General features: G+C 33.1%; 1 long non-coding RNA gene across 5 annotated transcripts in view; it reads left to right on the forward strand.

Annotated features, from left to right (window-relative positions):
- Positions 1-274: 274 nt before the first annotated feature.
- The window catches only part of LOC125678390 (uncharacterized), a 46332-nt gene continuing 32052 nt past the window's right edge, over positions 275-14554 (forward strand). For all 5 annotated transcript variants that reach the window (XR_008800402.1, XR_008800403.1, XR_008800400.1 and 2 more), the window contains exons 1-6: positions 275-1145; positions 2275-2544; positions 2973-3017; positions 4985-5037; positions 5681-5977; positions 6089-6161. This is a non-coding gene — a long non-coding RNA (uncharacterized LOC125678390). The remainder of the gene's footprint in view (positions 1146-2274; positions 2545-2972; positions 3018-4984; positions 5038-5680; positions 5978-6088; positions 6162-14554) is intronic.

Below are 14554 nucleotides of genomic sequence, written 5' to 3' on the forward strand. Positions count from 1 at the left end.
CAGACAGATTGAAGCCGCATTCTAGAAATCCTATGAACGACAGGGTCAACAAATTAAGTCTCATTTATGCAAACGAGGTTACAAGCCGCTATCTGTCACTAATGCCATTGATGAGGTTAAAACAATCGACAGGTCTTCACTGTTGCAGTACAGGGAGAAAACGCGCGCATTAATTCAATTAAAGAGAGCAATAATAGAATTGATGATATCTTCAAATAATTGAAGATATCTTCAATTATTTGAGTTTATGTTAATTTGGCGCTCCATAAACATGTTCATCCAATAAGTGTTGATTTCCTTCTGACAGATACAGACATATGAATGCTAAAGTTGTGGAAGTGACTAGTCTGTTATACAAATCCAATGAGGCGAAACGTCGGGCGAAGCGTTAACTGTCGCCGATTCCGGCATTTACACGTTTTCCAGAATCAAAACACAAAGGAAGTAGATGTATGCTATGCCTATCTTTTAAGAAAACAGGGTGGACGGTGAATGAAATTTGGAGTCTGGTGAAATTTAGCGATGAGATGAAGGTGTTTTAGGGCAAGGGCAAAATAATTTATGTCTGGAGAAAGCCTGCAGAAAGATTTCAACCTTCCTGTCTTGTAATGAACAGCAGCCAGCCATTCGCCCCGCTTCGCCATATCGGATATTTTTAATGGTTTTGGAACTTTGACCGAAGTCAAAGAAAAAATATATAAACTATAAAAATATATTTCGGTCCCAGATGATCATTTGTGGCCCCTTCTCAAAAAGGAGTTCCCTACAAGTCCCTGGATATTTCAGGAGGATAAAATTCAATCCAGTGCAATAACCTAGACAGACAGTTGAATGGAAAACAACGAACAATATTCCCACACTCACCTGGCCCAGACATTCAATTTTTATTAGTATTATGAAAAATGCATGTATGGAGAACAAACAAGATTCGACCGGAACACCTCCTGGATGAAATCAAAAATCGCCAAGACCATCATGTTGTGAAGGAAATCTTGACCTCTATCGATTCGGAGATAATTGAAAAACTGTAACAATAGATTCCCACACGATTACGAGCTGTAATAAAGGCAAAGGTTTGCATAACCAAGTACCAATAAGGCGGAGGCATTTTATTTTGGTGGAAAAAACAATAACCAAAATGTCAGGTATGCTTGTAGAATTTATTTACGACGATTTGCGTACTATATCATGGTCAGGTAATGCATGCACAGGGACATTTTCAGCGAAACGTACCGAAATATCTCTTGCATATGGAAGTTTGTTCTTGGCTGAAGGGCATATCCCTATTCAAATGAAGACAACTAGGAAATGGGATAGAGTCATTTTTAAGCCTTTTCAAGTACCAATAGTTTCTTTAAAACTTATATAAAGTGTTGGTAAAAATTTTTTCAAATCATAGTCCCTGGGTTTAAGATGGGGGCCAACAAAAGGTGTTCAAAGTTTAGTGTAAAGATATATGCGCAACTAAGTGAAGGACGCCCATAGGAGTATAAAGGAAATGACGGTGGAAATGACGGTGGAAATGGATATTTGAATAACCCCGACGGGAAACCCAAGGCATTTAACACATCCAATAACTGTCCCTTCGACATTACCAAAGTCTAAGTCACGGGTCTTTCGGATATGACTTCAAGATGAGTGGTCCCGTGTTAGAGTTGGTTATGACATGACAAAGAACCCGCCCTACTACGGTCCTGATCATGAATAGGTAAAAATTTTAGTTACAGCTGGTGACGTCTCTAAATGAGTGAAAAAAATGTATATTTTCTAATGCATTTTTCTCTTTCATAGTACTTTCTATTTGCTATTTCTTTTTTCATCATAAGCAAAATATAGACCGTTAAGACTGATTCTAAGAATCTAGTGATTAGGTACTAACCGACAAGTATTTTTTCTCACAGTTAGAAGAAGGGTAAATAGTATAATTAAACGGTGAATGTTTTGAAAGGTCTTAAGAATGCTTCATAAAAAGCATCACTTGAGAAGTACCTGTAGCCCTCCATCTCGCTAACTTCACCACTAACCCCCAAATTTTCGTTTTTGATTCTAAATAGTTTATAAAGATGTTAATTTCGGGAGTTTCAAAAAAGTATGAGACTTTGTAGATTATACAATGGGATAATCAAAGTACTGAAAGTACTGAATAGCAATAAGAGTGAATTCTGACTTTACATGACATTTGGCTTTACTTTAGTAACATTGAAACGGTATAATGCTAGTAATAGCTTAAACAGCAGTTTTAGATATGTAACCTTTCACATACTTTATAAACAGGAGAAAAAAAACGAATACCAGAAGATCATATACGCTTACCACAATCAACAAATAGCACAAGTGGATGAACTCGTTTTGAAATAAGTGGTTCCCTCTAACGGATAAAGCAATCAGTTTGCTTTAGTAACATAGTCAGCAATACATGGTGTTGGAACAGAGGCGCCTGTGATTCGATTTTAGAATGGTTACAAAATTAACGTAATGATGTACAACAATAAATTATTGAAAAGACGTACTCGACGAAGAAAACTGTTGCATGGCTAGTTACAGGTAGGATGCTGAAAATTCGATGAGGCATTTTGGAACTTAGTAAAAATCAACTCTTTTATAGAGAGAGAGGAATTATCCTCCTCCTCATCAAGTCCACATAACTCTTAAGATCAAATTTTAGTTATGGTTTTGCAAAATAAGTCTTTGTTGAAGGTCAACTACTCGCATTTTTTAATTTTTGCTACAGAGTGAATAGATTAGTAATATGAGCAATGGTGTGATTGTCTATAGTTTTGCAAGGTTTCGTGTGCATTAATATGAAGATCTGATAAAAAGTCGATGTAAATTTCCAAATTCTAGCCGGTCCATTTCCACCATGAAACTGTCGAAATCTTGAAAGAAAAAAAAATCCAGATCTATATTTGTGCGGTGTAGCCATGCGTTCCGCTTGCATTGCTATAAATAGACTTTTATCTGTTTGTTTACAGGACATTTTATTTTGGAAACCATACGGTTAGGAGGTACGACATAAGGTAAGGGAATAAGGAGCAGTGTTTCTAGAAAGGACTGTGTGTCTTTAATATTCGTAAATACTTGTGACTGATTTAAACTAGAAGCTATATGAGTGAAAAGATAATATAAAGTTGGACATTTTGTTGAACGGCTTGTTGATAAGAATTTTCCAAAAATAGCACCTTTCTTACGTTTATTATGAAACATATCTATCGAATGTCTGGTATACTTTACAGCAGGGATGTATAGGAAGAGTTGGATTTCGCTTGGCCATACCTTTCATCTTTCAAAAAATTGATACTTGTTTAATTGAAGGAAAAAAAGATAATAAAAAAATGCAGAAATCAATATAGAATAACTCTTTTAAAAAATCCGCTTATTTTAACTTTGTAAGGCGCCAAGTAATTTTCACATTGTATTCTGTGTCTGAAGAAGGTCATCTGGTTGTCAGGATTTCCTGGACAAACATCTTGCCATCTGAAAATGCAGGTTGGACTAAATAGAAAAAAATATTCTATATTTCATACAGATTATGCATATTGTCACGTGAATGTATGGCAAAATTGATCAGTCATTTATAAGAATTAAATCCCTCTAGTTCTGCATTTATCGATACAATCTCCCTATCAATGCACTAGCTGGGGAAATGCTGTTGTTGTAACCAGTATGGGTGTATAACTTAAGGGATTGCAGGCTAGGAATAAACTGCCTTGTCCGATTGTAGTACAGTATACATTTACAGAATGGGTATAAGGAAATAGCAAATTTATGGTCCCTCTAAGACAAATGAAAAAGCTATTTCCCGAGGCGGAGAAGCCGCCAATAGAAATACCATTTTTTAAATAAAGGATTAGAAAGGTCGATATATGATAGGGGATCTATTGGCTCGCCAAAATTGACATTCGTGCGTTTGTTTTAGCATTAAATGTATTTTGTGCAAAAATTCCAATGTAATTTAAATATTATTCTCAATTTGATCAAAATGACGTACAATCGAAATGACGATATCACAAACATGGTTGTGACGTTTTGCCGCTATTTTCATATTAATCATCATTTTTGATAGAAAAGGTTTGTTTGTCCAGGCTGCGCTCTATGGTTTTGAAAGAGAGACGTTCACATAATTGAGCGTTTTAGCTAGATTTGATTAAAATTGAGAAATTACACCACTTTACATGCTGTGTACTTCAAATGACTAAATATCAGACACAAATTCTGTGAAATCGTATTGAACAATGATCTCCTTTATGAAATAAAAGAAGATTAAATCCATCTTTAAAGCTTTATGAATTTTACAGGGTCCAGGGAAACTGTTATCCTACACAGTTCTTTGCTATTTCCCTAACGGTTTCATTATACCGAAGTACTTTAAATATAATTGTTTATCAGACATTATTTTAATAATACCAATCGTCCCTTCTGCCATCGTTTCTGACGTCTGCTATTAACACCACGCCACAGATTTCAGATTCTTGAAACGCTCTGCTGACCGAGGATTTAGATTGGTTAAAAATAATAATGAATATTCATGAGGAAGTAGTCCCAGGGAGTAACACTGGTTTTGCAGGGAGAAGTCCTTAAATGGGGAGTAGTGCATTTTCAAGACAATAGACAGTTTTATCGTACTACTTTCATATAGAGAATATTCAGGAATGGTACAGTGAGCTGAAGTATTTTTCTCAGTGAAAACAAATGAGAATTTCATCGATCGCTTTAGTTTGCTTGACGCACGTGAGGTATGCGCAACAACTTGCACAGTTCGTATAGATTTTAGTGCTTGAGAAAATTAAATTTTAACATCATTGATAAATTATGTACTCCCCATTGCATGATTTTACATCCAAAAATTTAGCTTTAATGCAATATATGGAAAATTTGGAAGGGACTATATTTGCAGCGAAATGTTATTTGAAAGAAAGGGGTGGAAATTGCAATACTATTTTCTCTTTCGTCGTGCTTTCTATTTACGATTTCTTTATCATCACAGACAAAGCATAAAGAAGAATGATACCAGTAGTTCGGGAGAATAAGTATGAACAAGTAAGTAAAAAGCCTCTACAATTTGGAGAAGGGTTTATTAAGAGAAGTCTAGGTAAGTTGGAAATTTGAATTGCATGAATTGCACTTCCATGTCTCTACCTCGCTAATTTCAATATCGATCCCATCCTTCCTTTTTAATTTTAGAATTTATGATATAATGATGGTGATTTCCTGACAGAAATACAGAAACATGCTTAACAATATATTTATGTTCTACATGAAAAAGTCACAACTGATGCAAATAGAGATTATGAAAATTTTTGCATCAAGTTTGTTGTTAAAATGCCATTTTACTTTATTTCATAGCACATTTGCTGTAAAGACTTGTTCATATTAATTCTAACAATGGTATACTTGAAAGAACTAAATGTTGAATTTTTCAAAAGTGTAAAAAGGTCAAAAAGTGATAAAAAGAGTTCAAATTCAACGCCATCTCGCTAATTTTAAGATAAGCACATGTACAACAGCAGATATCAGGCAATGCTATGGAATTTTACTGACTAGAGTGTATCACGTTGAATCTCAGCAACGTGTACTCGACTATCGATCGCTTACCTAACACCCCACCCCCAGTAATATCGTGATAAGAGTAAAATAGGTATCTGATAGTGTTGATTGATTGTCTTTGATAATTTTTTGATAGAATCTGTTGAAAACTTGATGGTCCTGAGACTTGAACTCATGCAGATTTTCCATCCGTACAAGGTCGAGGCAAGTGCAATATTTGATCATACTTTCATTAGGATCGTGGTACATGTATTGAATGAAAGGTGAAGATAACGAACAGTGATCAATCTCATAACTCCTACAAGTAATACAAAATAGAGAGGTGGGAAACTACGGACCCCTGGACACACCAGAGGTGGGATCAGGTGCCTAGGAGGAGTAAGATTCCCCTGTCGACCGGTCACACCCGCCGTGAGCCCTACATCTTGATCTGGTAAACGGAGTTATCCGTAGTCAAAATGAAATGTGATTACATTCATCTTTCATTGGGACTAGATCATCGCCAATATAACAATAAATTCTGGCATTTTTCCCCCAAATATAGCAAACACACGACTTTTCAGCATCGAAGAAGAATCACCATTTGCAGACATTTCCGACTTCAGCATGAAAGACAGGTACGATTTCTCTAAACATGAAAACATGAAGTGTAGAGGTGGTTTATTTCACACTATTGCTTATTGCGCTGTGTAATACAGAGGAAAAACACCTCAACAACATCTAATAAAGCACTACAATTTGGCATAGTAATAATAATACTAATTAGGGACGGATCCAGGAATTGCGGTTAGAGGGGGCGCAACTTTATGAGGCAGTGGGTTGGGGGGGGGGGGGGGGAGGGGGCGCCTTGAGGCTCCTGGATTTTACAGATTTTATAGGGTTTGATATATGTCTCCTATGTAGTCATTTTTACTATTTTCTGTCATTTTTGATAAGGTGATATGAATGAAATGACGCAGATTTTAAGGAATTTGGGAAAAAAATTAAGTTCTCCCTATAAAAGTAATTCAATAAATCAAAAGATTTCGTCATTTATTGCTGCTTTTATCATTTACATTTTTCAATTCAAGAGACCACTGCTAATAAGAATCAAAGGATTAATAATTATTGAGAGCATCGTGTAGAGGGAATGTGTTGTCACCATAGCAAACAAATGTCTGCGCCATGCCAGCATTTGTCGGTAGAGACGAGAGTATAATCTAATATATGTATTATAATAAAGTTTGAATTGTGATCCCTGAGGTCTTATGATGAGACATTGTACCATTACCCGTATTAAGGTCATTTAGCCAAGGTCATTACTGAAAATAGTCATAACTTTGCAAAACTCTTATATTTGGCGTTTAAGTTGTGTATTACCAAAGTGTGTAGTGTAACGTTTGAAAATACTTCTATAATTATAATTTGACCAAGATCAAGGTTTTTGATAAACTCTGGTTTTTCCAGGGCATAATTTTTTGATGTAGAAGAAAGGAATATCTCTTTAGTTGATAAAAACTGACGACGTACAGTTCTCACAGTTTGAATCAATGATTCTCTCACTACATCATCAACACTTCTAATATAACTTATTATTGAGTTATACGGCCCATTGGCATATTGTATTATTTTATACTATTATCCAAGGGCAGATCGCTCCAAGCACAAAACAAAACAAAAATATTCCTGATTTCTTTTAGGATGATAAATATTAAGGAAAATAACTATCCTCTTTTGATGTCTTAAAACTTGGTGAATATTTCAGTAAAACACGCGTTTCTCTGGATTAGCTAGCTAACAATAAAAAAGTACATGTATCTCTAGATTACCTAGCTAACAATAAAAAAGTACATGTATCTCTGGATTAGCTAGCTAACAATAAAAAAGTACATGTATCTCTGTATTAGCTAGCTAACAATAAAAAAGTATGCGTATCTCTGGATTACCTAGTTAACAATAAAAAAGAGCATTTATCTCTGGATTAGCTAGCTAACAATAAAAAAGTACATGTATCTCTGGATTAGCTAGTTAACAATAAAAAAGTATGCGTATCTCTGGATTAGCTAGCTAACAATAAAAAAGTACTCTATCTCTGGATTAGCTAGCTAACAATAAAAAAGTACATGTATCTCTAGATTAGCTAGCTAACAATAAAAAAGTATGCGTATCTCTGGATTAGCTAGCTAACAATAAAAAAGTACTCTATCTCTGGATTAGCTAGCTAACAATAAAAAAGTATGCGTATCTCTGGATTAGCTAGCTAACAATAAAAAGGTACACGTATCTCTGGATTAGCTAGCTAACAATAAAAAAGTACTCTATCTCTAGATTAGCTAGCTAACAATAAAAAAGTATGCGTATCTCTAGATTAGGTAGCTAACAATAAAAAAGTACATGTATCTCTAGATTAGGTAGCTAACAATAAAAAAGTACTCTATCTCTGGATTAGCTAGCTAACAATAAAAAAGTACTCTATCTCTGGATTAGCTAGCTAACAATAAAAAAGTACTCTATCTCTGGATTAGGTAGCTAACAATAAAAAAGTACACGTTTCTCTAGATTAGCTAGCTAACAATAAAAAAGTACATGTATCTCTAGATTAGCTAGCTAACAATAAAAAAGTACTCTATCTCTGGATTAGGTAGCTAACAATAAAAAAGTACACGTTTCTCTAGATTAGCTAGTTAACAATAAAAAAGTACTCTATCTCTGGATTAGCTAGCTAACAATAAAAAAGTACACGTATCTCTGGATTAGCTAGCTAACAATAAAAAGGTACACGTATCTCTGGATTAGCTAGCTAACAATAAAAAGTACTCTATCTCTAGATTAGCTAGCTAACAATAAAAAAGTATGCGTATCTCTAGATTAGGTAGCTAACAATAAAAAAGTACATGTATCTCTAGATTAGGTAGCTAACAATAAAAAAGTACTCTATCTCTGGATTATCTAGCTAACAATAAAAAAGTACTCTATCTCTGGATTAGGTAGCTAACAATAAAAAAGTACACGTTTCTCTAGATTAGCTAGCTAACAATAAAAAAGTACATGTATCTCTAGATTAGCTAGCTAACAATAAAAAAGTACTCTATCTCTGGATTAGGTAGCTAACAATAAAAAAGTACACGTTTCTCTAGATTAGCTAGTTAACAATAAAAAAGTACTCTATCTCTGGATTAGCTAGCTAACAATAAAAAAGTATGCGTATCTCTGGATTAGGTAGCTAACAATAAAAAGGTACACGTATCTCTGGATTAGCTAGCTAACAATAAAAAAGTACTCTATCTCTAGATTAGCTAGCTAACAATAAAAAAGTATGCGTATCTCTAGATTAGGTAGCTAACAATAAAAAAGTACATGTATCTCTAGATTAGGTAGCTAACAATAAAAAAGTACTCTATCTCTGGATTAGCTAGCTAACAATAAAAAAGTACTCTATCTCTGGATTAGGTAGCTAACAATAAAAAAGTACACGTTTCTCTAGATTAGCTAGCTAACAATAAAAAAGTACATGTATCTCTAGATTAGCTAGCTAACAATAAAAAAGTACTCTATCTCTGGATTAGGTAGCTAACAATAAAAAAGTACACGTTTCTCTAGATTAGCTAGCTAACAATAAAAAAGTACATGTATCTCTGGATTAGCTAGCTAACAATAAAAAAGTACTCTATCTCTAGATTAGCTAGTTAACAATAAAAAAGTACTCTATCTCTAGATTAGCTAGCTAACAATAAAAAAGTACACGTATCTCTGGATTAGCTAGCTAACAATAAAAAGGTACACGTATCTCTGGATTAGCTAGCTAACAATAAAAAAGTACATGTATGTCTAGATTAGCTAGCTAACAATAAAAAAGTACACGTATCTCTGGATTAGCTAGCTAACAATAAAAAAGTACTCTATCTCTGGATTAGCTAGCTAACGATAAAAAAGTATGCGTATCTCTGGATTAGCTAGCTAACAATAAAACAGTATGTGTATCTCTGGATTAGCTAGCTAACAATAAAAAAGTACTCTATCTCTGGATTAGCTAGCTAACGATAAAAAAGTACATGTAACTCTGGATTAGCTAGTTAACAATAAAAAAGTACATGTAACTCTGGATTAGCTAGTTAACAATGAAAAAGTACATGTATCTCTGGATTAGCTAGTTAACAATAAAAAAATATGCGTATCTCTGGATTAGCTAGCTAACAATAAAAAAGTACATGTATCTCTAGATTAGCTAGCTAACAATAAAAAAGTATGCGTATCTCTGGATTAGCTAGCTAACAATAAAAAGGTACATGTATCTCTAGATTAGCTAGCTAACAATAAAAAAGTATGCGTATCTCTGGATTAGCTAGCTAACGATAAAAAAGTATGCGTATCTCTGGATTAGCTAGCTAACAATAAAAAGGTACATGTATCTCTAGATTAGCTACCTAACAATAAAAAAGTACTCTATCTCTGGATTAGCTAACTAACGATAAAAAAGTATGCGTATCTCTGGATTAGCTAGCTAACAATAAAAAAAGTACTCTATCTCTGGATTAGCTAGCTAACAATAAAAAAGTACATGTATCTCTAGATTAGCTAGCTAACAATAAAAAGTACTCTATCTCTGGATTAGCTAGCTAACAATAAAAAAGTACACGTTTCTCTGGATTAGCTAGCTAACAATAAAAAAGTACTCTATCTCTGGATTAGCTAGCTAACAATAAAAAACTACTCTATCTCTGGATTAGCTAGCTAACAATAAAAAAGTATGCGTATCTCTAGATTAGCTAGCTAACAATAAAAAAGTACACGTATCTCTAGATTAGCTAGCTAACAATAAAAAAGTACATGTATCTCTAGATTAGCTAGCTAACAATAAAAAAGTACATGTATCTCTAGATTAGCTAGCTAACAATAAAAAAGTACTCTATCTCTGGATTAGCTAGCTAACAATAAAAAAGTATGCGTATCTCTAGATTAGGTAGCTAACAATAAAAAAGTACTCTATCTCTGGATTAGCTAGCTAACAATAAAAAAGTATGCGTATCTCTAGATTAGCTAACTAACAATAAAAAAGTACTCTATCTCTGGATTAGCTAGCTAACAATAAAAAAGTACACGTATCTCTAGATTAGCTAGTTAACAATAAAAAAGTATGCGTATCTCTAGATTAGCTAGCTAACAATAAAAAAGTACTCTATCTCTGGATTAGCTAGTTAACAATAAAAAAGTACATGTATCTCTGGATTAGCTAGCTAACAATAAAAAAAGTACTCTATCTCTGGATTAGCTAGCTAACAATAAAAAAGTACATGTATCTCTGGATTAGCTAGCTAACAATAAAAAAGTACATGTATCTCTAGATTAGCTAGTTAACAATAAAAAAGTACATGTATCTCTAGATTAGGTAGCTAACAATAAAAAAGTACACATATCTCTGGATTAGCTAGCTAACAATAAAAAAGTATGCGTATCCCTAGATTAGGTAGCTAACAATAAAAAAGTATGCGTATCTCTGGATTAGCTAGCTAACAATAAAAAAGTATGCGTATCTCTAGATTAGGTAGCTAGCAATAAAAAAGTACACGTATCTCTGGATTAGCTAGCTAACAATAAAAAGGTACACGTATCTCTAGATTAGCTAGTTAACAATAAAAAAAGTACTCTATCTCTGGATTAGCTAGCTAACAATAAAAAAGTATGCGTATCTCTAGATTAGCTAGCTAACAATAAAAAAGTACATGTATCTCTAGATTAACTAGCTAACAATAAAAAAGTACATGTATCTCTAGATTAGCTAGCTAACAATAAAAAAGTACATGTATCTCTGGATTAGCTAGCTAACAATAAAAAAGTACTCTATCTCTAGATTAGGTAGCTAACAATAAAAAGGTACACGTATCTCTGGATTAGCTAGCTAACAATAAAAAAGTACATGTATCTCTAGATTAGGTAGCTAACAATAAAAAAGTATGCGTATCTCTAGATTAGCTAGCTAACAATAAAAAGGTAGACGTATCTCTGGATTAGCTAGCTAACAATAAAAAAGTACATGTATCTCTAGATTAGGTAGCTAACAATAAAAAAGTATACGTATCTCTGGATTAGCTAGCTAACAATAAAAAAGTACACGTATCTCTGGATTAGCTAGCTAACAATAAAAAAGTACTCTATCTCTAGATTAGCTAGCTAACAATAAAAAAGTATGCATATCTCTGGATTAGCTAGCTAACAATAAAAAAGTACATGTATCTATGGATTAGCTAGCTAACAATAAAAAGGTACACGTATCTCTGGATTAGCTAGCTAACAATAAAAAAGTACACGTATCTCTGGATTAGCTAGCTAACAATAAAAAAGTACTCTATCTCTGGATTAGCTAGCTAACGATAAAAAAAGTATGCGTATCTCTGGATTAGCTAGCTAACAATAAAACAGTATGCGTATCTCTGGATTAGCTAGCTAACAATAAAAAAGTACTCTATCTCTGGATTAGCTAGCTAACGATAAAAAAGTACACGTATCTCTGGATTAGCTAGCTAACAATAAAAAAGTACTCTATCTCTGGATTAGCTAGCTAACAATAAAAAGCTACACGTATCTCTGGATTAGCTAGCTAACAATAAAAAGGTACACGTATCTCTGGATTAGCTAGCTAACAATAAAAAAGTACTCTATCTCTAGATTAGCTAGCTAACAATAAAAAAGTATGCGTATCTCTGGATTAGCTAGCTAACAATAAAAAAGTACATGTATCTATGGATTAGCTAGCTAACAATAAAAAGGTACACGTATCTCTGGATTAGCTAGCTAACAATAAAAAAGTACACGTATCTCTGGATTAGCTAGCTAACAATAAAAAAGTACTCTATCTCTGGATTAGCTAGCTAACGATAAAAAAAGTATGCGTATCTCTGGATTAGCTAGCTAACAATAAAACAGTATGCGTATCTCTGGATTAGCTAGCTAACAATAAAAAAGTACTCTATCTCTGGATTAGCTAGCTAACGATAAAAAAGTATGCGTATCTCTGGATTAGCTAGCTAACGATAAAAAAGTATGCGTATCTCTGGATTAGCTAGCTAACAATAAAAAAAGTACTCTATCTCTGGATTAGCTAGTTAACAATAAAAAAGTACATGTATCTCTAGATTAGCTAGCTAACAATAAAAAAGTACTCTATCTCTGGATTAGCTAGCTAACAATAAAAAAGTATGCGTATCTCTAGATTAGGTAGCTAACAATAAAAAAGTACTCTATCTCTGGATTAGCTAGCTAACAATAAAAAAGTATGCGTATCTCTAGATTAGCTAGCTAACAATAAAAAAGTACTCTATCTCTGGATTAGCTAGCTAACAATAAAAAAGTACACGTATCTCTAGATTAGCTAGTTAACAATAAAAAAGTATGCGTATCTCTAGATTAGCTAGCTAACAATAAAAAAGTACTCTATCTTTGGATTAGCTAGTTAACAATAAAAAAGTACTCTATCTCTGGATTAGCTAGTTAACAATAAAAAAGTACATGTATCTCTAGATTAGCTAGTTAACAATAAAAAAGTATGCGTATCTCTAGATTAGCTAGCTAACAATAAAAAAGTACTCTATCTTTGGATTAGCTAGTTAACAATAAAAAAGTACTCTATCTCTGGATTAGCTAGTTAACAATAAAAAAGTACATGTATCTCTAGATTAGCTAGTTAACAATAAAAAAGTACATGTATCTCTGGATTAGCTAGCTAACAATAAAAAAGTACTCTATCTCTGGATTAGCTAGCTAACAATAAAAAAGTACTCTATCTCTGGATTAGCTAGCTAACAATAAAAAAGTACATGTATCTCTAGATTAGCTAGTTAACAATAAAAAAGTACATGTATCTCTAGATTAGGTAGCTAACAATAAAAAAGTACAGGTATCTCTGGATTAGCTAGCTAACAATAAAAAAGTATGCGTATCTCTAGATTAGGTAGCTAACAATAAAAAAGTATGCGTATCTCTGGATTAGCTAGCTAGCAATAAAAAAGTACACGTATCTCTGGATTAGCTAGCTAACAATAAAAAGGTACACGTATCTCTAGATTAGCTAGTTAACAATAAAAAAAATACTCTATCTCTGGATTAGCTAGCTAACAATAAAAAAGTATGCGTTTCTCTAGATTAGCTAGCTAACAATAAAAATGTATGCGTATCTCTAGATTAGCTAGCTAACAATAAAAAAGTACATGTATCTCTGGATTAGCTAGCTAACAATAAAAAAGTACACGTATCTCTAGATTAGCTAGCTAACAATAAAAAAGTACACGTATCTCTGGATTAGCTAGCTAACAATAAAAAAGTACACGTTTCTCTAGATTAGCTAGCTAACAATAAAAAAGTACATATATCTCTGGATTAGCTAGCTAACAATAAAAAAGTATGCGTATCTCTAGATTAGCTAGCTAACAATAAAAAAGTAAATGTATCTCTGGATTAGCTAGTTAACAATAAAAAAGTACATGTATCTCTAGATTAGGTAGCTAACAATAAAAAAGTACTCTATATCTGGATTAGCTAGCTAACAATAAAAAAGTACTCTATCTCTGGATTAGGTAGTTAACAATAAAAAAGTACATGTATCTCTAGATTAGCTAGCTAACAATAAAAAAGTACTCTATCTCTGGATTAGCTAGCTAACAATAAAAAAGTACTCTATCTCTGGATTAGGTAGTTAACAATAAAAAAGTACATGTATCTCTAGATTAGCTAGTTAACAATAAAAAAGTATGCGTATCTCTAGATTAGCTAGCTAACGATAAAAAAGTACTCTATCTCTGGATTAGGTAGTTAACAATAAAAAAGTACATGTATCTCTAGATTAGCTAGTTAACAATAAAAAAGTATGCGTATCTCTAGATTAGCTAGCTAACAATAAAAAAGTATGCGTATCTCTAGATTAGCTAGTTAACAATAAAAAAGTATGCGTATCTCTAGATTAGCTAGCTAACAATAAAAAAGTACATGTAACTCTGGATTAGGTAGTTAACAATAAAAAAGTACATGTATCTCTAGATTA

This window comes from Ostrea edulis, chromosome 2 (assembly GCF_947568905.1).
Source record: "Ostrea edulis chromosome 2, xbOstEdul1.1, whole genome shotgun sequence".
Lineage (NCBI taxonomy): Eukaryota > Metazoa > Mollusca > Bivalvia > Ostreida > Ostreidae > Ostrea > Ostrea edulis.